The sequence below is a fragment of the Lepidothrix coronata genome, unplaced genomic scaffold (assembly GCF_001604755.1).
Source record: "Lepidothrix coronata isolate B3197 unplaced genomic scaffold, Lepidothrix_coronata-1.0 Scaffold45, whole genome shotgun sequence".
Classification (NCBI taxonomy): domain Eukaryota; kingdom Metazoa; phylum Chordata; class Aves; order Passeriformes; family Pipridae; genus Lepidothrix; species Lepidothrix coronata.
Genome location: NW_016690225.1, coordinates 4,155,026 through 4,180,878, shown reverse-complemented (window position 1 = coordinate 4,180,878; position 25,853 = coordinate 4,155,026). Strand labels below are relative to the sequence as shown.

Below are 25,853 nucleotides of genomic sequence, written 5' to 3'. Positions count from 1 at the left end.
CCAATTCATACCCACTGTTCTTGCTCTTTCTCTTTTGCCCATGGCTGTTGATTGACACAGGAGCATGAGCTGGCTGGACCTTTTTCAGGTCAAGTATGGGCAAACTTGTGGACAGGAGTATCCACATCATAGGCATCCTTCAGATCAGTCTCACACTAAAAAGAAGGGAAAGTAAGATACAAAATCCCTCCCAGAAGGAAGAGGTCTGTGAGATCCTAGCTTTTATGGGGTACACAGAGGGTGGTTCAGGCTGTGATTTTGCAATAACTGATTTCAGCTGCTGTTCTCCCCGTTCTCAGTCACTTCCTTGAACCATGTCTGGCATTCAGTGAACTGTGTGCTGAGCCATGATGATAAATCATCAGAAAATTTAGCTACTGCTGACATTTCTGTTCTGGAACTGCAGTCTGAACTCTGATCCTTAGAGTTGATTCTTGCTCATGTGTTGACGAGGGGAGTGAAAGGTGGAGGGACAGTCCCACTCAAACCCACATCCCATACTCTCAGGGGTCAAATAGAAGGGAGTGAGGCTGCCCACAGCATGAGCCTCAGTTTGGAGACAGTGAATGTGATCGATATTTGTAAAATCAAGGCAGTGGGTAGAACGAATAAAGATTGTTCTCCAAATCCTGCAGAGCTAGAACTAGGGGCAGTCATTGAAACCAGTAGGGGATTGGCTTAGAAAAGATGAAAGGGAATATACTTTTTTTTTTTTAATGTAGCAGGTATAGTGAACCTGTGAAATTTGCTGCCAGCAGAGGTTTTGGAAGCAAATAGGTCAGCGCATTGGAAAGGAGACAAAAAAATTAAATGGACTGCATGTTCATAAAGAGATGCTAGAAAGAATGAGTAGCAATATGCTCCTTAGCATCCCTAATACAGTGATTGTGGGTGCTGGAGGTGAATATAGGAAATGTATATGCCTGGCTTGCATGTTCCCTTTAAATAGTATCTTTTGTTATTAAAGAAAGGATACTAGGGGGAGCTGGATGTTGGCCTAACCTACAGGACATCCCTTGTGTTCTTTTCAGGGCTCTAATTTTGTGTCCGCAGGTATGCAAGGGTAAATGCGATGTTGGTAGGAGTTTATATTTTATTTTTTGAAGGTGATGTCTCATGGTTCTCTTACTTCAGTGAAACCTGAACCTTAGATCCCTAATGCTGCATTGTGCCCTGCTGAGGATATACATACAGGTTTAGGACAATCCTCATAGTATTGACACTTAGAAAGGGACCCCTTAGACTAAACTACAGCCCTCCTGATGGTGCACTTTTGCCCTGGGATCCTTCTGCTCTTTCTGCATAGAACTTGATGAATATTCATGTCTCAGGAAACTGATTTTGTAAGCTATGAGAGAATTTCCCCCAGGATATCAGTGTATTATGGAAATATTATTTAAGAGTCTTCTGCTGGAAAACATCTAGTACAGCTGAAGGAGAGAGAGTGCCAGATTAGACATATTACTAGGCATAAATCCCAGCCTTTATTTGTATGAGTATTCCTTCTGCCTTCAGACAATCACATTAACATCAGGAGTATTGCTTATACAAGTACTACTGAGAAAAAGTGGTGAGCAGGCTTGGGCCCTCAAAGCAATGTTCTTGTTCCAGCACTTTCCTAGTGAGGTTCTGACTTTGTTTCCTCATCAGAGCTCATTAGAGTTGGTGCGTCCAGTAAGGAGGACCACCCACTACTTAGGAACCCCCAATAATGGTTACCGACCGATCTTTTACATCTATTAAAAGTAACATTTTTAACAGTTCAGATGATGTTTTCCTTCCCCTTCCTAAGCTCTTCCCACACTTAGATACATGAGTACTGTATTTCATGCTCGGTTGATTATGGAGCCAGATCTTTTGTCTCTGCTGAGGGTTTTTTTGCTGCTCCTCCAGTGCAGACGAGCCAGAAACCTTCTACAACCATGTGGTGGATGAGCCCCTAGTGGGTGGTAAGACTGATATCTCATGGTGATTGTCATGAGGCAGCATGGGTTAGGATATGTCTCTTGCCAAGCCAGGCAGGAGGAGCACAGCTTAGTGAGGCCTCAGAGATCTTACCTAATAACAGCAGTAACCTAAATGGAAAAAAAAAAAAAGAGAAAAAAGCTATCTTCATTTTTTTGTGGCTGATGATACTCGAAGGAGTACCACTGTGAGTGCCAAGGGAGGATTATAAACATCAAATTATAGAAATTGTTTACATGTCTACTGTTATGTGCATTGGAAAAAAATGAAGTAGTTTTTATTTGTACACCTAAAAGGAGAAGCCAAGTTAAAGCACTTATATAGATCAACCTCAAAAAATGAAAGTGTGAGAAAAATAATGCCAACAGTACTGCAACTTAAAATCCAGATTTCAAGCCAAACGTCTATGAAGGAAGAAGTATTCCATGGAAAATATCATATTCTTGCTATCTTTCTGACCACAGAGTTACACTCATTATGGTAAAGCTATAATTACAGCCTTGTGAATACAATGTTGCAGATAATGGCCTGTCAGTGTTTTTCCACTATAAACTCTCATGTGAGGTTTGCAGTTTTGTGAAATACAATTATCTTTGGCTGGGATATTCAGCTACAATCTCAGCCCAGAAACTGGGCTGTGTGTTTGTGTGTTGTTTCCTTTACCAAGTTGTTCAAAGTTCATTGTTTGGTAAATGTTAGAACCTTTCTGATTGCTTATCTGCTTGTGTCTTATCTATACTGCGAGTATGTGTTGAAAGAGTTTGCTGTCTCTGGTAGTGCCTCAGTGCTGGGCAATGTTCAGGACTGTGAGGCAATCGGAGTCCACGCTTTGGACCAAACTGCCTACATTTGTATCGGTCTTGTTTGGAAAAGTCAGGACAGAAGGATTATAGCAAATTAGCACTGGCTAGCATACCCAGACATGCACAGCAAAAGGTATGTTAGGGATCACTAGAGTATGTTATTACAGCTATGGAAGGAGGGAGAATTGGCCAGGCTGATTAAATGGGTAAAATTGAAGAGACTTGTCTGTCTTACAGAAATTCTGAGTTGATGTTACAAACCACTCCCAACCCCCCCGGCCAAAACCTGTAGGATTAGTGAAACTCTGCAACAACCATTGTACAGTTATGATTTGAATTCTTTGGTGGGGCTTAGCTAAGGTTATTCTCTGTGAGACTGTGGTAATTGAGAACCAAATCCAGCCCAGTTTTCTTTTTCACAGATAACTCAAAGGGAAAATGTGGGGCCAACAGTGAGTGCTGATCTCCAAACTGAAGTATAACAGCATGATTAATTACAAATGCTAACCATGTAACATCTGCGTATGAACTCCTGGGAAATAGGTCTGAAATAACCGTATGTGTAATGTCTTAGTTAAAAATAGTTATTTTGAGACAAATATTGCTTGCACTTATGGGATCTCACCTGTAGTTAGATGTGATTCACTAAACATGAATTTATTCTGCATCAGTACTCTGGAAGAAAACATGAAATCTTTGTGCTACAGATATCTCTGGTTGCTTAAGCAACTTACTAGACGTTGCAGGGAAAAACTGCTGAGTTCACATAGTTTAAAATAAATATGGATAGAAGCAGTTTATTACTTTATTGGCAGTGTGTAATTAACCAACAATCAGTGAACTGTCCATACAAGACCAGTAATACAAATAGACAAACCATGCTAGAAATTTCTAAACAGTCTCCTATAACTAATCCCAAAGCCTTGTTAGTGTACACATATGCACACACAGAAACAGGCCCACATGCGCACAGAGCTGGGTGCACCCCCTCACTCATGGGCAGTATGGGTTACAAAAACACCCCTTCCCCAAAGATTGCAGACTTCCCTGTTTGCACATGACTCCTGCAGGAGATATGGATCCTCTACCTTTTTGCAGACCCCTGCAGCTCTCTACAAGTCATGGGCTGAATCACCCACCCTTGAGGCAGTTGTTTCCCCTCTAAGGTCTATCCCTTCTGTTATGAGTTTTCACGCATCTTTTACACTTCTTTTCAGTCTGGCTCCTGCTTTGTATCAAGTGTTTTTGTAATTCCCCAGTAACTGTTTAATCTGGTTGATAATCTTCTTCTTCTCTAACATGATCAGTTTGGGCCAATGCTGACAAGGCAGTTTGGTGTGTTTTGTACACGGATACAGACGGATACACACTTTGGACACATCTTTATCTTCATATGTGACATTGTCTATGCCATCTGTCAAGAGGAGTGCTGTACATGCCTGTCAGGTCCATAGTGAGGGAGAGCCCTCCTTGGGATGCATGTGGGCCACTGGAGCAGGGAGAGCAAGGGGCTTGGCCAAGCAGCTGCTTGCAGCCATGTGGCTGACACTACTGAAACCAGAGTGAGTTGTGATGTTCTGGATGCATCCCACACAGTTGAAGGTAATAATAAGTGGGCAAGCAAACCTATTTCCTGACATCCTTTAGGCTCCAAAATCCAAAAATGAAATTAACAGTTGCTTTACTAAATGTCTTTTGAATACCTATTATGATTCTCAATAAAGGCATCATAAATGAGACAGAAAGAGGAAATTGGATCATTGGAAAAACTGCAGAGAGACCATCTGGGCCTGGTGCTTTACTAGATGGTGAAGAATTTATATTTCACACTCCCACAGTTTACATTTTCCGAGGTGATAAAGACATTTGGATCATTTTATTTTTTGGATGTTTTACATAAAATGAAAAGCCATGATTGAAACTGGAACTGGAGTCAGGAAATAACCAGACTGAATACAATGTGGTAAAGTGCTAACAAATGCCACGTGTTATGTGATTAATTTAGTATAAATGCCAGTTATGGATTTGGTTTGTCAGCAGTTGGCTTGGGTTTTGTGATTACTGGCCAATAGTTTAACTGATGATTTGATCTATAACAGAATCCTCAACTTTTGGGAATGAAAGAGAGTTGCAGTGATAATGAAATGCATTAAGTATACACAGTGCTGTTAGCTGCTAGAAATGATACTGATGTATTCTGGGGTCTTCAAGTAACTGATGAATAGCCTTGTCTCTCAATTCAGTATGATTTATGGTGGTAAATCGAGACGGGGGATAGAACCATGGGACTGCTATTGTTTCAATATGTCTTCAGGCAGCATTTTTGAATTGCAGATATAGAGGTAAAGAAAACTCTGGGTCTGACTATAAATACATACTGCAAAGTATGGCACCACTCTTGCCTCTGAGTCAATCTCTAATCACTGTTCTTGACGTATCAGCACTGAGCAATGGAGAAGGGCCATCTGTCAGAAGTAATTGAAAATGGAGGAACTGACCATCTGTAGCTATTTAAGGTCTCCTGATAGTTTTTACAAGCTGAAGGATAATCTAGTGTTATAATTTATAGTGTGTCTACCCATTATCCTCTACATTTTTCAAAGGAATACAGTATTCTTGGTCTCTTGTCTTTCACTTCTGTGGCCTATCTCTTTATGTCACAAACTTATTTCCCCCCATCTCTGCAGTTCACTGTTGGCTGAAGTGACCCCTGTAAATCTTTGTAAGTTTGAGAATCTTTCAAAAGATGTGCTATGTAAATTGCAGGTCACTGTTATTGTTGGAGCTAGCAAGAAGCTTTCCCTAGAGCCTTAGGATTTGAGTGGGCTAAAGTGGAATTCAGATCCAGTTTCTTCTTTGTGAAAGTCAATGATTGCTATATTCCATTGCTCTCTCTTGTCCATATGGTGTAAATGGTTTGACAAATGCCAGCACTATTCCAGAGAAAAGATGTGTAGATGTGTAAAAGTACTGTGCCTGCATACTTCCTGTGTGTGCCCAGCTATAGCTGGTTAATAGTATATAATAATGTACACTACTTGTAGGATCAAACTCTTGATTTTATCAAGAAATTAAGAAGATTTGTAATGCTTACTTTACATGTTGAACAGTTGAATTTTATTTAATTTTATTTAAATATTTATTGGGTGTGTCAGTGTGAAGGAAACTAGCTCTATCATATGCACACAGACAGAGTAAGTTTGCTTTCTTCCAGGAAAAAAAAAGGTTGTTTGAATATTTTTGTTAATTATCTTTCTCATGCAGGCACTCAAATACTGTACAGGTGCCGAGCTCACATTGAGAGAAAGGAAAGATACAGCGAATTTTAAATAAAAATGCAGTCCCAGCAGGATTTGAAGTACACTGCTTTGAAATACAAAGCCAGAACTTTATTATCAAAGCTAAGCAAATTTTATGAACATATTCAAGGTGCTGTTATGATAAATGAAGGAAGCCTGTGAAGTTGCTTGGAGTTGTTTGAGAATAAAAAGTAAAATACATTTAAGTTTCAGCAGATGGTTGGCAGAAATCAGAACACAGTCTGTTTTTCTGGGCAGGATCTGCATGCATGCAGACCACAGAGAAAGGAGACTAATGGCTTGTTTGCTATGCAGCCTTGTGCTCTTTATAGGCAAACACTCCATCAGTGTTAGACAATGGGGAGTTGAGTATGGGATGCCATATGGAGCACTGAGCAGCTGACTATGAAAGCTATGTATTTGTGTCCCAGGGAGGCAAGGCAAGGAATACACAAGGGTGTTCCACCCTTTCTGTGGAGCATCTTCCTCTCCCGTTTGATCTTTACACAGAAGTACCAGGAGAAGAGTGGAGGATATGGGAGCTGCTGAGTAGAGAATGTAGAGACTGTCATCGGCACGCTCATCCCTGGCATATTAGAGGCGAGGTGGTGTTGGCAGCCCTGGGTCCCACAGTGGGCTGGTGCTGCAGTGCTCTGCACACCTGCTTAAAGCAGTGAGATTTGGACCAGGAGAGGTGTGACCATCTGCCTGTTCATCTTCAGAGCTGGAAGCTGGCAGCTGGTTGTAGTGCTGGAAGGAAGGTGACTTTGTCACCTCCCTGTTCTTGCCACCTCAGAGCCTGCCTCTAAAGGCCTGAAATCAGCTGCCAAAAAGTATCTGTGAAAGATTGGCTTGTTCTTAGAGTCAAAGTGTTCTTCTCCACCACCAGAGGATATAGAGCAACTGATTTTGCTTTCCAACAGAAAAAAAAAAAATTATCTGGATTTTAGTGATACTTTTCTTCCCTCAGAAGCCTTTTGAGGTGGAAATGACTGTGTGGATCCTGTGTTAGAATAATTAGTCTGACATGAACTAGCTATCAAACTCATCCCTGATGTGCGTATCTGAGCTATTCTTGGGTACCATATTGTCTCACAGAAGCTACTGCTGCCTATCACATTCCTGCTGCTGTTTACTGTCTCCAAGGGAAGGAAGGAATTTGCACTTTTTTAAGGTTGGTTTGGAGGCTTTATAGAGGGAGGAGGTAAAATCGATTCAGAGCCTCCAACCTCAGACTATACAAAATACTTGTATTTCCAGCATGGATATGGTGCTCCTGGTCAGATTCATACTTCTAATACTACAGAGAAGGCATGTACTTCTACAACTTTTGATGCTCTACTACTGTTGTCTCTAAGTCACCATCATCTTCAGGGTCTAGAAGTGTCTAACCTCAGCTCAGTCTATTAAAAGCTCAGGTGATCTGAATTCCCTTTTTATAGCTTTGCACAGAGCAACATCTTAGCTGCGCTTGATGACAGCAGTTTTGTGAGGGGAAAAATAAGGAAGCAAATTTGCACTCTTGTTTGTGATTTCAACCTCTTTTTGAGAAAAGGTTCAGTGCACTCACATTCAAATGTAACTTAAGGTTCTTCCCTCCTATTTTTGAAGATTACTGTGCATGTGTATTATGGAAGATGGATGTTATTAGCACAGAACAGTGTGCTTGTTATCTATTATACTATGATATATTTACTGAGAAAATTTTAATAAATAAACCACAGGCTTGAACCTCTGAACCCTTCTAAACCAGCCAATTCCCATGGGAGGTTCAGGAGTTTTTATGGATGAATACTGTGTTCTCATGAGAATTTTATTAGAGCTTGTAGACTCAAAACTGACTAGCAAGAGAATTTATGAGGTTACATGGGAACTATCACATCTTTCATTCCAACACCCTATGAGTTTATAAAATGAACCCTTCCTTAAACTGTGTTATAAAATAGAAGAGTGTTAATTCAACTTTAATAAAATATCTAATATTATCAGTGATTTCTTATCAGTTAGCACAGCTGGTTAATTTTATCAACTTTTCAGTTTTCAATTATCCTAGATTAGAGGGTTGGGTAAAGGCTTTTTGCTAAAAATTGAGGGGGGGAAGGAAAGGAAGGGGGGAAGGTCAAAAGTTACCAAATGCATCAAAGAACCCTTGTCAAGATGGATAATTAGAAGGGTGAATAGTGTCCACTATGTATTTGCTTAGCCTCTATTCTGTTTACTCTCTTGAATACTCTCTAAAATTCCTCTTGCAATTTTGTTTAAATTTAGAACAATGTTCAAGTTCTGTAGCTGCACATTATCCCGCTTGAAATTTAACTGAAAATGTTATTTTGCATCTATAGTTCATCTGGAAAGCTGCCTAAGCCAGGAATTGAGGTCTGTGGTAGTGAACTACAGAGGAAGTGGTCTAAGCAAGACTCCCTTCTGGGGATATTCCGACATTTTATTACATTGTGTGTACTAATGAGTAGAGAAAAGGACTGAGAGCCAGGAAGGGCAGAGTTTTAATCAAATGACTCACGATATCGCCTTCAGCAAAATATGTGACCTTGTAATTCAGCCATCTTAGCTATAACAGTGGGTAAAAATAGGGACTCAGTGTAGTGTTCAGGCAGAGATACAGATGTGCCTGTTTCAGCTGTATTCATGGTCTGCAGATTTTTCCTCCTTTGGAGTACACAGCGTGGGAAGAGAAAAGATCTCCTTTCAGCTCAAATCCATGTTGACATGTATTTTTCCTTGAACGAGAGTTTTTAAAACTGTCAGATAGAGGTCAGTCCTTTGCTCAGTCTGATTCACCTGTGAATGATTGAATTTGTTGGTCATAGTGGTGATCAGGTGTCAGGGAGACCAGGGCACAAGGAGGACAAAGATACACATTTTGAATGGTTGTTTCAAAACAGATACATTCCTGGTGCTGTTTGCCCAACCAGACAGAGGTGGGAGACTGTCTGGACTGCACAGTCTGGGACGCTGGAGGCTAAAAAATTTCTTTAAACAGTACATGAAGTGCATCAGTTTTCCAAGTGGCACTGGAAACGCTGGCTTGGAGATCATCCTGACAAAGTGCAGTTGTTTAAGATGTCGCAGGCTTTGTTTTAAATCAGGAGTAGATCTTTGGTATGTGTCTAGCACTGATTTAGTTAGGAACAGCCTGTTTCTGCTGCATGCAGCTCCATGTATGGAGCTTATACCTGACTCAGATCACGGCCCCAGAACTCCCCCTGGGGAGCTTCAGGCTCTCAGCAGTATGTGAAAGCGTTCACCTGTCTCCATGATTCTTTTTGATGGAAGGTCCCATACAGAAGTATCAAGGAAAGCTACTTATCATATTTTATAAATATTTCAGCCCCTAAAAAAGGAACAGGACTGGCTTACTTTACCAAATTTGGAACCATCCATTTTATTTCAATCTCACATTACACATTACATTCTTACTGTCCATCAGAAATGTGAGGAAGGAAACCTCATGGGACTTCACTGCTTACCTTATCAGCTTTCAAAATGTAAAGACCTGTTGTGATGGCAAAACACAGGTATTCAAAGTATAGAATCATAGAATCATCTGGGTTGGAAGAGACCTCCGAGATCATCAAGTCCAACCCTTGATCCACTACCGCTGTGGTTGCTAGACCATGACACTAAGTGCCACATCCAGTCTTATCTTAAAAACCTCCAGAGCCGGAGAATCCACCACTTCCCTGGGCATCCCATTCCAATGCCTGATTACCCTTTCTGTAAAGAATTTCTTCCTAACATCTAACCTAAACCTCCCCTGGCACAGCTTAAGACCCTCTTGTCTTGCTGATAGTTGCCTAGGAGAAGAGACCAACCCCCACCTGGCTACAAACTCCTTTCAGGTAGTTGTAGAGAGTGATGAGGTCTCCCCTGAGCCTCCTCTTCTCCAGGCTGAACAACCCCAGCTCCCTCAGCCTCTCCTCATAGGACTTGTGTTCAAGTCCCTTCACCAGCCTTGTTGCTCTTCTCTGGACCTGCTCCAGTAGAACTGCATTTTCATAACAATTGTTCAAGCATAGGAAAAACATAATAAATACATATCACGTCTCTAGTTTTTGCTGTCTCATGATTGGAAGGAGTGGGCAAGGTAGATACTGCCTTTTGTAAATCAATTGATCTATGTATTTTTAGACATTTATACAAAACAGGTTGACTAAGCCTCTTGTGCTTCAGAGAGAAAGTATCCCTGAGCTAACATTTCACTGATCCTGTGAAGATTAAAGTAGGAGGAAATCACATACAAGCAGGACTACAAATCACTGAAGTTATTTAATAAGAGAAAAGCACTAGATTGGCTCAAAACCAATCTGGAAAGGCTCTTTGTTGAAGTTATCAAGCTAATCACATCTGGCCTCATTTTTTTATATCTTATGTACTTTTATGAATTTATTTCTTTTCTCTTTGACATTTCACATTCACTGAGTTTTTTATTTTTCTCTTTTGGTTCATGTGAGCACAGCAGTTTGGACTTGGATCATTATTCTTCAAGTTGTGCAGCAGTTAAGAAGCTCGTGCAGAAACATTGTTTTATTCTTTAACAAGACCTTTACATTTTTCTCATATTTACCAGCCCATAGCATAATATGAACCAACAAAGAGGCTCATTTTATAACTCTGTATGACCACCAGGTTCTCATTGGAATACATTGCAAACAGTGCTGTAAATTGTTAGGAATGAGTGAACAACAGTTTTCATGGGGATATTTGCTGCCTCTGGCAAATAAAAAATTGTTCCTGTCATAACAGATGGTCATATTGCTGGTTATCTGTATCTTCTTCCTGCCAGCCACTGCCGTAGTAACAGTAGTTGCTACTGAGCCGATATCTGTACTAGAACTGCCCTACTTTGTGCTCTGAACAATTATTTCAGGCTCTAGCAGATGTGTATTTCCACAAACACCTGGCCTGTGAAGTGTGCCGGCTGACACAGAGGCATGCTTTTATTGCCCCATTCAGATTAGCATCCTGCCTTGCTGCCTCTTTGCCAGCGATGGCTCTGGCAGCTCCTTACTCTTCTTCAATCGGTGTTGCAAAACACAAAGTTTGCTAGTAATTGTTTAGTGGTAGAGAGTTAGTTTTAAATGTAGGAAAACAGATTTGAGTGCTGTGACATTGCCAGGAATTCTGGTTGCAAATACTTGTGCTTCCAAGTGTGCTTCACTGTTTTAGATATTTTCTAGTAAGAAATTATTTACCTTTTTCCTCTCTGTCAGTGATGAATCTCTGTCCTAATCTAAGCTTGTGGTGCCCTGTTCATCCACCCTGTTTATCTGCTAGCAAGAAGAGCACTGGTTGTTCCCTACCCTTCCACAAAGAAGACAAAATGCCGAGGACCTTCTCAATAGCAAAGTTCAGACTGAGAGAAGGGATTATCTGAGCAGCATTTCAATGTGGAAAAATTAAAATTAAAAAAAAAAAGAAAAATGGAGGTGCCTCTAAAAGAATATTTTCTAATTATGTATTTTAAAGTTGGATTTTGTATTAAAAGAACAGCAGGAGGAACCTCCTTTTGTTGAGCTATTGATGTTGTAGAATATCACAGAAATGTTTTGGAAATACTAACCAGCCATTTTCCTTCACAGCTAAAGAAGGAAAACCCAAGGGAATTATTGCCTTCCTAATTATAGAAAAGTGCAGGAGTGCAACTCAAACATGCTTTTACCATCCTAGTTTTAATTGTACATTATAGTTTAAACTTATTTCCATAGTGTGGAAAACACTAGATAAATTTAAACTCTAGGTCATGAAAGGAATACACATGGATATTTGCAGAAAGTACTCTCATTGGGTGCTACTTCAGAGTATAATTTCCATTTTAAAATTCCATATCCTTAGGACAATTACTTTGAAGAAGTTTAATTACATCAAATGTAATTAAATTTATAAAATATTCTTTAGTTATGTTTAAAAAGACTGTCTGAGAAAACCTGTTTCTAAGGGCACTGCCATTTTATTCATCTGTCTTTTCAGGCATGTTTTTGTTGGCATTTTCATCTATGTTTGGCCTCATTTTTAATGAACTTTTAACTGCTAAATGGTGGTTATCTGGGACACAAGAATCAAAAGTAGTTAGAGTTCCTCAAAGCTAAGAAGAATAGACAGAAATACTGCTCAGCATTTTACACAGTAAGCTGTGGAACAATGAACTATAATTATCTCCTGTTAAAACAGCAAAATAAGAAATATGCCAATTTAGACTTGAAGTTGGCAGCAGTTCAGAAGTTTGAGAGAATGTGAAATTGTGGAAATTCACTGCCTTATTTTTCCCTTCATGCCCCTTCTATGTCAGCTTTTTAGTTTGTCTGCAAATGCTCAAAATTTATTTGCTCTAGAAGCTTCGTCTTCCATCCCCTCATCATTAATAGTGGCAGCATGAAGCCAATTGGGCTCAAAAATATGTCAGTTGTCATTATTCAGACTTCAGGCAAAACACCTTTCAGTCTAACTTAGTAGTTACATGCGGTTCAAATAGATGGGAGAAACAAGGAAGCACTAGCATCCTTATTTTACAGATAGGGAATGAAAATAAAAAGTGTATGGCTCATCTCCGTGACCCGAGCTCTGTGCAAGTTAGATGCTTAATACTGAACTATTTGCTTAAGCTCCTTCCCTAGAGGAGAAAGATAGCCCTCAGTGATTTATCCCATCCGTCTTAAAAGTCTGTATTAGAGTGGATAGAAAGGGTGATCCTGTGATAAGGCTCTTGCTCTATCTCTCCACTGACTGTATGGGAAGCCAAAATGGAAGATTTTGCCCCCAGTCCCCCCCTTGCAACTGAAGGAACTTTTGTGGAGGCTTCCAAGGAGGTCAGGGCTAAAGTACATGTGAGGAGACACTGAGGGAGCTGTTCTTGTTCAGTCTGCAGAAGAGATTGCTCCAGGGGGACCTAACAACAAGTTCCAGTGCCTACATGGAGGGTGTCAAGGGATGGAACCAGGCTCTTCACAGTGGTGCATGGTGACAGGATGAAAGACAATGTCTCAAGTCAAAACGAAAGTGGTTCACACTCAAAACGAAAGGAGAAATCTTACCCCCACAACAACAGCCCAGCTGTGGAACAGATAGGCCAGAGAGGCTGTGCACTGTCCATCCTTGAGATTTTCAGGAACCACCTGAGCAACTGCCCATGGCTGCCCCTGCTTTGAGAGGAAGTTTGTGCTAGAGACCTCCTGGGGTCCCTTCCAACATGAACAAGTCTGTGACTCTCAGCTGACCATGCACTCGGACTTTCATGCAATGTTAGATGTTACGGGGAGCTGAGAACAAAACTGAACACCATTACATCACCCTCCTAATTTACATTGTCCCTGGATTACTGAATCGTCTGCTTAATTCCACTCCCCACATGACAGAATAGGTGTAGGAGAACCAAAAAAGATACAGAAAAGAGACTGTGAGGAAAGACTAAATAGGCTAGGCTCTGCAGCTTGAAGAGATGTGCGGGGTCTGGATGTACTACTGACCTAGGAAGTGATGATTATTGAAGAGATGCTAAAAAGGGAATGATTAGTCACTGTTTCTAGGAATACAAGTAGAGAGCACTCAGCAGTGGTCAGGCAGCAAGTTTAAAAACAAACAAGACTTGTTCATGAATATATAATAATATTGTGAAAGATTTTGAGAAGGCCAAAAGCACAAGTAGATTCAAGAAGTGGTTAGCTGAGTTAATGGCAAATGTATCCATTGGTACACAGGGATTTGGATGAAACTATCACCTCAGGAAGTTCCTAAATGGCTGTTTGCTGGAGGCCAAGAGACCATGTCAGGAGAAAGTTTAGGATATGCATGGCCTTGGTTGTGCCCCTCTGCACCTGCTGCTGTTCACCACAGAGGAGAGTCCTTGGCCAGTCTGACAGCTCTCATTACTGCCTCACCAGCAGTGACCATAGCCTGCTCCTGCTCCCTGATGAGGGTGGATGAAATGGGCAAATTAAGGGAAAGGCACCACAAGCTCTGAAGGAAAAGGAAGCAACGTGAGAGAAAGGGTGGGACTTAGGAGACTTCTCATGGTATTGACTTGTGGTGCTGAGTAGCTTGAGACTAGCAATTATCTTTTTACTTTTTGTACCACATGATCTCTATCTATAAAATTTGTCTTTTTTAATCTTCTGTGGGGGTTATTAGCATTAAAATATCAGTAAATATGAAACACAAGGGGTGTCATCAGAACATAAGGAAACACTTTTGTTGCTGTGGAGGTGACAGAGCACTGGGACAGATTGCCCAGGGAGGTTAGTCTTCATTCTTGGAGATATTCAAAAGCCAGCTGGACGTGTGTCTCAGCAGCCAGCTCCATGTCACCCTACTGGAGCAAGCAGATTGGACCATACGACTTCCAGAGGTCCCCTTGAACCTCAAAAACTCTGTGAGTCTGTGAAATAGCCATATTAGTAAATATAAAATAAAATTAAAATGATAGGACTATTCATGTTAAACTGCTGAGCCTCTCTAGAGGTTCAGAAATGTGCCTGAAAAAGAAGGGAGCTGTCAGCCATGGTTTTTGATGTCACCAATATTACAGTGCTCTATATAAACTACACTTTTATGAGGATTTCCTTGCACTAGAATTGGATGCTTCTTGAGGTACATGTGAATGAAATCATAGCTGCCATCCACCAGTGTCTTCTTTAAAATGTCTCAGCAGGGCAGAATACTCCTAAGCAAGTGTGTTAGACGACTAGATGGCTACCTTATGTTCAAAGCAAGTGCTGTGCTTATACAACCATATCTTCTTGTTCAGCTTTGATGCATTTATCTGGGCAGATGCCCTTAGCTGAGCTCTTGAACACAGCTCTAACCAGTCAACATGAATTTTACCCAAAGGAGAAAACAGAAATTTTTGGTGTGCCTGTGACAGCTGTGAACTCCTCAGTTTACAGCTGTCCCTGACTGCTACTCTGTGCTTGCTCAGAGCAGATCTCTGCTGCAAACACCTTGACTTGCCATTGCAATGGTACCCAAGCCATGAGTGCAGTATTGCTAATTTAGCTGTCTTGTTACATAAGCTTTGCAAACTCAGTATGTGGAGTTATCACACCTGGTTGTGTCTAAAACCCAGGTTTCCATGGATACCTCTTTATTATACTGCATCCAGCAGATATCCCCAGGTGTGCATACAGCATGCCCTTACTGTTGGTCAGGGTCTGCATTACACAGTGAGACTGCTTTGCTGTTGGAACAGTATATAGCCATGCTGGATTATCCAAAATAGATACATAGGGAGACAAAAGATACTATTTATTGCTACTCATTAACAGAATGAGCCCCCAAAACACTGCGGTTTTCCATTGTCGATTGTGTAAGATTTTGCATTGCCAGTTAACCTTTTAATTTTATTCTTCCCTAAAAAGAAAGGATGAGGGAAAAATTCTCTTTTATCTCAGGCTTTCCTCCAAAGCAACGTTACCATATAATATAAATACTTTGGATACTAAGGCATAGAGATTTGGGCATAGAGAAGATATAAACAAGATTTAGATGTGCCTATGTGAAGCTACAATTCTGAAAGTTAGTCTTTCCTTGCCCCTAAATTTGGAAGATTCAATAGGATTATAGCTTTATTAATTCCAAGGCACTACCTATACACAGGCAGATGTACATGTGTGTGCCTACAAACACAGATACATATATATATGTATAAAGAGATACATGTGCAAAGACTTTACAAACTTGAACAGCATCATATTTGGTTCAAAAGGAATGGGAATGGAAAGTGAGAGTCCCTTCCACTCCACCTTCAGTGTGGATTCTCACAGCATTCCCTAGCATGGCTTCTTGCACCAAACATCAAAGAATAGTTTTCTTGAGAAACTCCTGTATTTGACACAAACACTTTAGGTTAGTTGGAATTTGTGTATTCTATGTGAAATATATGCTTATTTAAAAGCAAAGTTTCGTCCTGTCATTTTCCATTTTTAAAATGTAAAATACACCAGGCCTATGTGAGATGCAAGATGATGACAGTCTAATAAGACAATGTATAGACAGAGAAGAGAGAGGAGAGTTAAAGATCTCTGTGTTTGACCCCATGCCGAGCTCTAACATTTTGTTTCTTGCTTTAATCTTTGCTTGGTGTCTCACTTGTTATTGTAACTTTACAGAATTATTCTCTCTCTTTCCTTTCTTTATGCTATTTCTGCATATAAATACAAAAAGCACAGCAGTAAGCATTAAAAACAGCGAGATCAGAATGACTTCAGTTGGCTTACAGCAGGGATGAATTTTCTCCTTTGCCATAAGCTGAGCAAAGGAGAGAGAAGATGAGAGGAATGGATTTCTTTAATCAGATGCAGACTTCTCACATTCTTGGAGTTTTAAAACCATCAAGGCCACACTATTTTATCTGTCCACTCTTCCTTATTGTTCATTGCTCTCATGACCAATGCTTTGGTTTTCTTGAGACATACTTTATGTCACATTGAAATGATGGAGAGATGGTTTTGTTGGTGCAATTCATTGACTAGGAAATTACAGATCACAGAGCATTCTGAGGTGGAAGGGACCCATAAGAATCGAGCCCAACTCTTCAGTGAATGGCCTCTACAGGGATCAAACCCACAACGTTGGCATTATTAGAACCATGCTCTAACCAACTGAGCTAATCTCTGATTAATACTCGAGGTATAGCTCTCTATGGATTTATGTGTTGCTTTGAAAAGCAGAAATGAAACTTTATAAAGATGGCACAGTAGCATTATAAACCTACCTCGCAGCAGTAGTTTCCCAACTTAAAGCAAACAACGGCAGCGAATTAGGCCCTGAAGTTTAATGACCCAAGTAGGCAAGGGAGAGCAAGCGCTCTTTGTATGCAAGACAGGAACTGGTTGCCTTGACAGTCAGTGAAAGTCAGATCAAAAGGTTGGTTGAAAACCCTGGCTTTTAGAAGCAAAAATGGGAAACAACATCTTTCTTTTCTAGCTCTGGGTTTGGGAGATAGAGGAAACAATAGCTATTGTACAGACAGAGAGTTATTTGAATTCTCCCTGCTACCTCTGTGCACCTGATCAAACAGCTGGTGGTTGAAAGGTTGATGCACTGTCAGGCTTCCTGCATGATACGAGCATGATAAAAATTGTTGCAGCTGAAACATCTGAAAGTAAAAAACTTAGAAGAAAACAGATCCCAGGAAGGAAAAGTGAGGCAACACAAAAGAGTCCTAACCCTGGGACCTTGTCATTCAGGCATGCACAGGCTTCAGAGGAAGCCCAAGGGGAGGAGAGAAAATGTCTTTTCTCTACATATGCCTTGGATGGGCTGCACAAAAGCACTAAAGAAGGCATCCTTCCAACTCCACATTTTCTTTAATATAATATTATCCCACTACACTAGAACATAAACCCCATATACCTCTGTCTTATTAGCAACCCCCTCTCGGTCCATGATCATAATCTACCTGCTACTCTGAAATTCCTAACATATCTCAACCTCCCCCTCTTGCTTCACCAGTGGGATCCCTTATCTCACCTGTCTCCGCCCTTGTTTTTCCCACATCTGTCCATGTTTCCTACTTTTTCTGCCTCATACCTTCTGCAGCCAGATCCAGGAGCAGCTGCAATGTTAGTGCCCTCCTGCCACAGAAGCAGGGTGGAGAACAGGGGTCTGTCAGCTGCTGGCCTGCGTGCAGGGGCTCACCGAGCAACTCAGACACCCAGCACAGGAGCTGCCACCAAAGCAGTAAACTAAACCTTAGCACCCCATGAACCAGCACTGGAGATATTAAAAACCTGACTGGACAGGGTCCTGGGAAACCTGCTGTAAGTTACCCTTGTAGCTGACCCTGGGCTTGGACTGGATGATCTTCTGAGGTACCTTCCCACCTCAACTTTTCTGTGAATATGTAAGCACTGAGCTCTGTTGTGAGAGAGGCAGGAGGAGTTAAGAAAATTAAGTTGAGAGTTGTAGAGGTAGAGTTTGAACTGCATCACTGATTGTCAAACCTGTTTTTTAACCACTTGAGCATATTTGGTGCCTAAATGAAGCCTCTCTGTAGACCTTGGTCTATTTTTCCTTTGAGAAAAGGCAGATAGGAGAAAATATTACTTTCCCTGATGCACTTGGCCAAGGACAGCCCCCAGCAACCATTTTGCACCTGGGCAGCAGGAGAAATTTTGTAAACTGATGGAAAGATGGGAAATGATGGGGACATGCATGAGGACAGGTGAAAAGCTGGAAGCAAAATTCCAGTTCCACCAGCACGTGCAATTCTGACAGCTTTAGACAGCAAAATATAAGTCAATACTGCATTTCCAGGGCAGCATGGGAAAGCCATACTGCTGTCTGTGTTCATTAGGAAAATTAGCCCTTGAACATGCCTGCTATGAAAAATATATCCATTGTAAAGTGCAAAGGAGCAATTTATTTTAGTAAAAAAGCTGGCAATTCTATCTGAGGGATGGTATATTCACATCCCCATTATAATCTACTCTAGATAAAATAGATAAAATTACTGCATTTTTACTGGGAATATTGTCAAGACAACTTTTAGTGCAGCTATTTTGAGAAATTTGTAATACCATGCAATTAAAAAAGATATGATTTAATATACTTCCACATTGTATCCACTTCCTTAGCTTTATCCACTTTACCCACTTTTCAACTTTATAGCAATTTCAGTGTTGACAGCCATTCTGATTGTGTTAGCAGCAATGTGAAATACAGAGTGTGATCACTGCTAGTTCCTGTCACCACTGGGGTGGGCTGTGCTCTGCATTTGTGGGGATCAGAAGCTGATGGAGACCCATGGCATGGCCAGCATCCATTGGGCTGAGCTGGACCACCTCAGGCTATTACCATCTACAGGGCCTGCCTACCAGTTTATGTTGTTCTTTTCCTTCTGGTTTTGTTTTGATTTTTCAATCACTATGTTGGAGAGAGCATTAGAACACTTGAAAATTGTTCTTTGACTGGGGCCAAAAAAGAAGAGCCTTACTCTGCAGCAACAGTGAGAGGATATGCTTATCATGATGTCTTGGGGATGTTGAAGGGGCTTTGAATGACATAAGGAGTTTTAAACACATCTAATGAGAATTATATAGGATAAGCATGTTGGAGATATTAAAACATTGTGACTATATTAGGCTGGATTAGATGCAATCTTTTATGGATGCATACTAATAAACTGCTGTTTGCCATAGAAGCCTCACCCTACTTGCAGTCACGCTGCTGGCAGCATTGCCAGCCCTGAGAGCTCAGTCATCAGGAAGGTGATGGAAATAACTGACAGCCTGGCTCAGACACTCATTGCTATTAGATCTGATCCTTTAATTTTGCTCTTACATTTTCTCTCACACAGTCTGGCAATTAAGCCGCTGTCCTGCTGAGCCAAGTACAAGCCAAGGCATAAACTACGGCAATGTAAGGTGCTGCTGAGCTGTATAACTGCCTCACGCCAGGGACTGGGCTGAGAGCACTGTTTTCATGAATAGAAATACTCCCCCTAATCCCAATACTTCTCTGTCTTTAACAAATTGTATCTGCAGATTCTTTGGACAAAGGGAGAGATGTTCTTTGTGTTTCGTAGCCCAGAGACAGATATAGTAGGAAAAAGAAGAGCTCTCTATCACTGATGTGGGGGAAAAAGGCGATCAAATGCAGGTTGTATAATGTGTGTTTCCTCACACATCTGTAGGCCAAAATTCATTTCTAATGTGGGACTGTGCCTAGTGGATGAATACATTGCTCTTCCATATGAATGCTGGGAAGTTGTGTGTGGGACCTGACGCTGCATTTACCTGGTTCTGGAAAGCTTAAGTGAGTTTATGGCATGCCCAGCCTGCACACTGCACGTGCCAGCAGGTCTGCTCCTGAGTCTAGCAGATCCAGACACCTGGCAGAGTTTTCTCTTTGCAACACAGGAACATCCAACTTAAGCTTTCTCTTCCTCATTTTACCACTTTGTACTATCTGGCTCCTGATCTCTTCCAAATTGGATTATCCTCTTATTCTTTTCAGTACACCTGAAATCAATGAGGTCAATGTTGTATAAGTGATGGTGAGGTTGTTATAGAGATTAAAGAAATGCAATGGGTTTTACACGCAACAATAAAGATCCAGTCCAAGTAACAGTTTCTAATCCAGGATACAAAAAGCACAAGGCAAAATTGATGGGGAAAATAGTACCTCAAAGTGAAGAGAGGTAACAGACAAAGGCAAGGGCCAAGATAAAGTAACAGAAGTAACAAAGATACAACAAAACAGCATACAAAGAGAAAAACTGTGTGTCTGACTAAAAGACAAGTGTTCTAGAAACCACAAGAAAGGGAACAAAAAGAGGGAAGACAGCATGAAGCAGGGAGGATAGAAACTTTTAGGACAAGTGAACAACAGAGAAACAAAGTTGAAAGCTGAGAATCTGGGAGGCTTTTCCGAAAAAAAAAAAAAAAAAAAAGTAAAATGTAATAAAAGTGTGTGCTGAATTCATCCTGTTCAGGCTCATTTTCTCAGCAGCATTGATTGCTGCAGAAACCAGCAATGGAGGAGCTCTCAAGGTCATCTCATCTGACTGCCTACAGAGCAGAGAGCTTCTCAGAGCCAATAGTGTCTTTCATTTGCTTCCCCCACTTTAATAATGACTAAATATAAACTGAGCTGTTGGCAATATGAGTTATGTTCTCTGTGAGCAGTAAAAGCCTGTGGTTTATCCTGACAATAAGGGGGACAATGTGGAGGTGAGGGAGCTTGTAAATTACAGTGAGTATATTAGCAAGGACAGAAGCTACAATGATGGCCTGTTTCTACAGAAGTGATTCTTGTTTGTCTGTCCCTCCACAGTTCATCAAGAAGACAGGCCCCAAGGAGGCCTGCAAATAAACCTGGGTTTCCTGTAGAGCCGTGTCCTCTAATGTCAGACCAGAACAATTCCTCAGTTTTTTGCTCTTTTGTTCTCTTTAACTGTGAGCTGCACAGGTAGAAACATGCACAGCTCTGTATGGTATGATGTTGAATATACACTAGGATACCTCGGACATTCTGGTCCTGCTGCAGGTATTTTATTATAGCAGTCTGAGAAACACTCATAGAATAGAATAGAATAGAATAGAATAGACTAGACTAGACTAGACTAGACTAGACTAGACTAGACTAGAATAGACTAGACTAGAATAGAATAGAATAGAATAGAATAATATACGACTCTGCTTTCGTCGTGCATTACCCTGCATGAAGAGTTAGACAACAGGAACCTTAGGAGATCATTAGACCAAAGAGCAAGTGTTCTTGCCTGAGAGGAGAAATAAAACTTGTAACAATCCAGTGACTTTAATGCAACTTTGTTGAGAATGGAATAGGAGCAATTTACTCTGAACCCAATGGGAATGACATGTCACAGCTGAACCCTGTGGTTCAAGCCCAAGCCATCTCACTGTGCTGAGCTCTCGGTATGAATAACGATGCTAAGCTTTGGAGGTTGTTTTCTTGGTCATCCTTTAAGTGCAGCACTGACTGCCCTGAGATGCATTTTATAAGTTTCTGAAGTAAGGTAGAAATAGATCTAACCATGGTTTAGATTTTTTTCTTCTAAAAGTAGGCACATAATTGCACGTTCTGCGCTTCCTGTTTCCTTAGCAATAGAAATTTCTGGATCAAAGTATGGCATTTAGCCATGTAGTTCACTAGATGCAGTACATCCAACATTGCCTAACAAGACTGATCTTTTGTATGGCAACATTGCTAAATATAACTCAGCTTCTGTTGGTCTCCACAGGACAACACAAGTAGCTCAATAAGAGCTGGATATCAAAAAAAACCAAAAAGGCAGAGAAAGCAGACCTGACAAAAGAGCATATCTCTCTCCAGGCCTATCCCCAAAAGGGAAGAGAGTGGGACACCGTGTGAGAGTATGTCAAGATACAGAAGCCAAACCACACACTCATTGCAGGTGTTTTGGCAGCTCAATTTTTAACAACCCCTTGGAGGGTGGCATCCCCATGTCAACCTCTCTGTCCCAGGAGAGGGGCAGAGGATGGCAGGAGATGACCCCTCTGCTCAGGGGTGGCTACACTGCATGCAGCCCTTCCCCCTGGGCTGCAGGTGCTGAGACATGTCCAGTGCCCCCGTAGAGGGAGAGGGAAAGGGGCCAGCATCCATCTGGATCAGTGGAGTCAACCTCCAGCACGGACATCTGCGCCTGAGCTGGTCAGGCCAGGCTCTCCTTGCAGCCTGCAGACATACAGTCAATATAACTAATCAAGTTAGGTTCTCTTTCATCTCATCCTGGAATCAATGCCTAAAATTGTTCAGAAGAAGGAAACACTGGACATGTATTTATTTCTTGAGTGACATTAAAGAGAAGTAAAAGGGTCTGGGCTCCTCTGTCCCCTATAAGGGAGTTCAGGTCAGCTGTAGGTGTGTATATTGTGGATGTCTCAAGATATCTGAGACAAGTGTGATGCCAAATGCTTTGCCTGCGCAGCTATAGCTTAAGGACCTCCTGATCACCATGCACAGATTTAAATCAGACACCCTTTTTCTAGCTGGGACAGCCAAGAATTGAGCAAAGGAATGCAGAGGGCTTGGCACAGGATCCACAGGCTTAAAACAGTCCACACTAGGAATTCCTCAAAAAATGAGAGGAGAGTCTTTGGTTTTTTTCTGGAGGATATGGAAATCAAAGCACAGGGATGTCTCTTCCTCTGTAGGCCACAGGTTAGTCAATACATTGAACCTGAAACCCAGTTGACTAGGCTCTGTAGGGGTGAACCACATGTGAAACAACCAGCATTTGTTTGGATACTTACTTTGTTTTCTGAGGACACAGTAAGCATCACTGAGTTTGCATTGCCTTAGTCCTCAGCTCCCTTCTGTCTGGCTCAGACTGTAGCTTGCTAACCCCCACATCACACACCCCCCAAGGCCTCTTCTGATTCATTATCAGGCTAGGGAGAATCTGAAATGTAGAAATTAGTCCATGGTGCATTAAGTCAGTTTCCTACATAAAACATGGTGCATTAAGGCTTTTTACTGTGTCACTGGTTTCTAAAAGCAGCTTAACCAAATCTCAAAACCAATTCACATATTTTCAGTAGGAAATCATAAATCTTCCCCATCATTTTGGCAGGCCTCTTCCTTCTCTGCCCTCCCATGAAATTCAGTCTTCTAAGCTGATTTCCATAATTCCTTTCACTGAGAATCTGTCTTGCTGCCGTCGCTGGTTTCATATATTTGACCATCCCACAGTGAAAGGGAGCAGGCAGGATGTTTTTTTCCTCCCTGTAAATATAGAGCATTTATGCCAGTGTTGCAGGAGAAGCATCATGTCCTCTTGCAGCATCCTTCAGGGCCAAGGGCTCCTTGGAAGGCACGTATTGCACGTCACATGTGATCTCCGGGGAATGAACCTGCTGGTGTTTTCCCTCACTCTTGGTCAATCCCGTTCAGTGAGTTCGCGGCATCTCCTTTGCGCCGGGGTTGACGGGGCAGCACTGACTGTAAAACGCGAGGATCAGCCCTCTGCCCCTTTCCCTTCCTGTCGATGGTGGGAACAGCCCGGCGCTGGGATCTGCTGGTTCTCCACGAGATGGTGGTAGATGCAAAGCGTTGGGCTGGAGCTGCCTGCGAGCGTCCGCTGCCCGCCCTTCCCCGAGCCAGACATATCCCAAGCCGTACCCCAGCCCTGCCCTCCCCGAGCCAGCCGCTGCACACGGGGCTTGTTTGGGCAAAGCAGGATTATCTGCAAAGAGCAGGCAGAGAGAGTCTGTCTCACAGTCCAGGCTGCCCAGCGCTCTGGCATAGGACTCCTTAGGGAACATCTGTCCTACAGAAAGTGCCTTCTTAATATGCATTGGCTACCTCAGGGTAGCCACCACATTACAAAAGCTGTGCAAGCAGGACAGCTCAGGTTTGAGGCTTCATTATAAACCACACAGAAAGATCTGGGATTGACTTTGTCTCTGCAATGAAAACCAGTATGTTCGTTCTGTATTTGCAGTTCAATGTGGAAAAACATTAGCTAATGGAAAGAAAAAGCTACCATTCTTATACCCAAACACATATTCATTCCCCTGTATGTTGGTGTGCTTCCTGTGGGCATGCAAGGCATGCACTGGCCAGAGTGCCAGGGCAGATACCAGGAGATGCACTGCCACAGTCCTGGAGTGTGCTTGGCACCAGCATGTGCTTGCTGCTGAATAGTAACTACCCCTTACAACCCTGACCCAATGGCTTATAAACTGTAATATCTCTTCCTATTCTTCAATGTAGTTCAATGTAAGAGCTTCTCCCAGGTAAGAATTTGGTGTGAAATGTTTCCAAAAGAATCAGATAACCCATATCACTGCAGGGGTCCTGGGGATGGAGAGCAGGACCATATGGGACATCCACCCTCACGTTCTTGCCTCCAAAGGAGGCTGAGCTTGCAGGGACAGGGTGTCACCTGCTAGTGACTGTGACTTGCTGAGAGGACAGGTGAGTCTGAGTTCATTTGCACAGAGAAGAGTAGCTGGTACCCCAATGCTCATCACTGCAGTCTGCTCAGTGATGACATCAGAGATGACCCAAAGGCAAAGTACACAAAGGAGGGAGCCCCACAGGACTGTGGTAGCCAAGTGCCTTGGGAGTGGATATGAGCAAGGGGAGGCTTGTGTCGGGCAACCTGTAAGACAGCATGCACACCACCCCTGTCAGCTGGGCCCAAATTCTGGGGTTTAATCCAAGATGCTGGCTGAGCTGCTGCTGTTGTGAACAAATTAGATCTTAACCAACACCGGACAAGCCTCTCAGCTCATAGTTGCCTCCTGACCGAGATCTCTGCTGTTTGTGTGAAGCTGCTCCTTGGCTCTGCTCCTGTGCAAACTCAACAGAGTGACTTAGGTGGCAGGTGGTGTAAGAGGAACTCCTGGATCCAGAACAGAGAAGAACAGGAGGCTTGGCAGAGCACTGGGGTCTTACAGCCCTGATGCTCACAACTGACTTGCACAGCAGGAAGATGCAAATTTCAGCTGCCCTGGCAGGCCAGCTTGTCTGAGGGGCTACAGGGGATGCTGAAACCCCCCAAAAATGAGCCTGAACATGCAAGCTATGTGGCTGTTGCTAACACATAGTACTGGCATACTGTATGACTGAGGAACTGTGTGCTGTTGTATCTGCTTCATGAAAAGAATCACTTCTCTTTTAAATTAAAGCCTGCATTCTTTCCTGCAGCATCAAATCTCATGTTTCTTTTCTAATGCATTTTATAATCAAACTGTCAAAATTCTTCCAGGCAGAAGTTAATAATATCAGCCAGCCAGTTTGGTTATAGCAATACTGACCTCACTTGGGTGGCAGGACCGATTCCGAGCACTTTAGAAGCACATTGGTGTTGGATGATACTCAGGAGCTGCTGTTAGAAACTGATACTGAGTGAACAAAACACAGTCTTTGCTTACACGAGGAAACAAAACACTTAAGATATTCTGTACATGCCTTAGCTACTCTCTGCTTTAGCCCTCCAATTCAGTTAAACCTTTGTAACCTCATTTGTATAGCCAAGCTGTTTTGGCATATTACTGGGTTTGGCTCAAGTAGCCAAACTTTATTACACAGAAAGCAAATCTGAGATATGTGCAGCCATAAAACAGATTCACAGAAGCCACCCAGTTAAAAAAAAAAGACTCATCCAAACCACAACCAGTCCCACGTTGATCCTTGAGTCTAAATTTTCTCAGAGTTCAAGGCTGAGAGAAGGAAAGATGCAAGCTACATACATAGCTGGTAGTACAACCTAAGTTTTTGGACTGCCTAATGCATCTTGCCATCTTAATTCTGGGTTTATTTACCATTTATACATATTTAT

General features: G+C 41.9%; 1 long non-coding RNA gene across 1 annotated transcript in view; it reads left to right on the top strand.

Annotated features, from left to right (window-relative positions):
- Positions 1-25,853, top strand: part of LOC108497159 — a 31,943-nt gene that overhangs the window by 4,881 nt on the left and 1,209 nt on the right. The window lies entirely within an intron of this gene.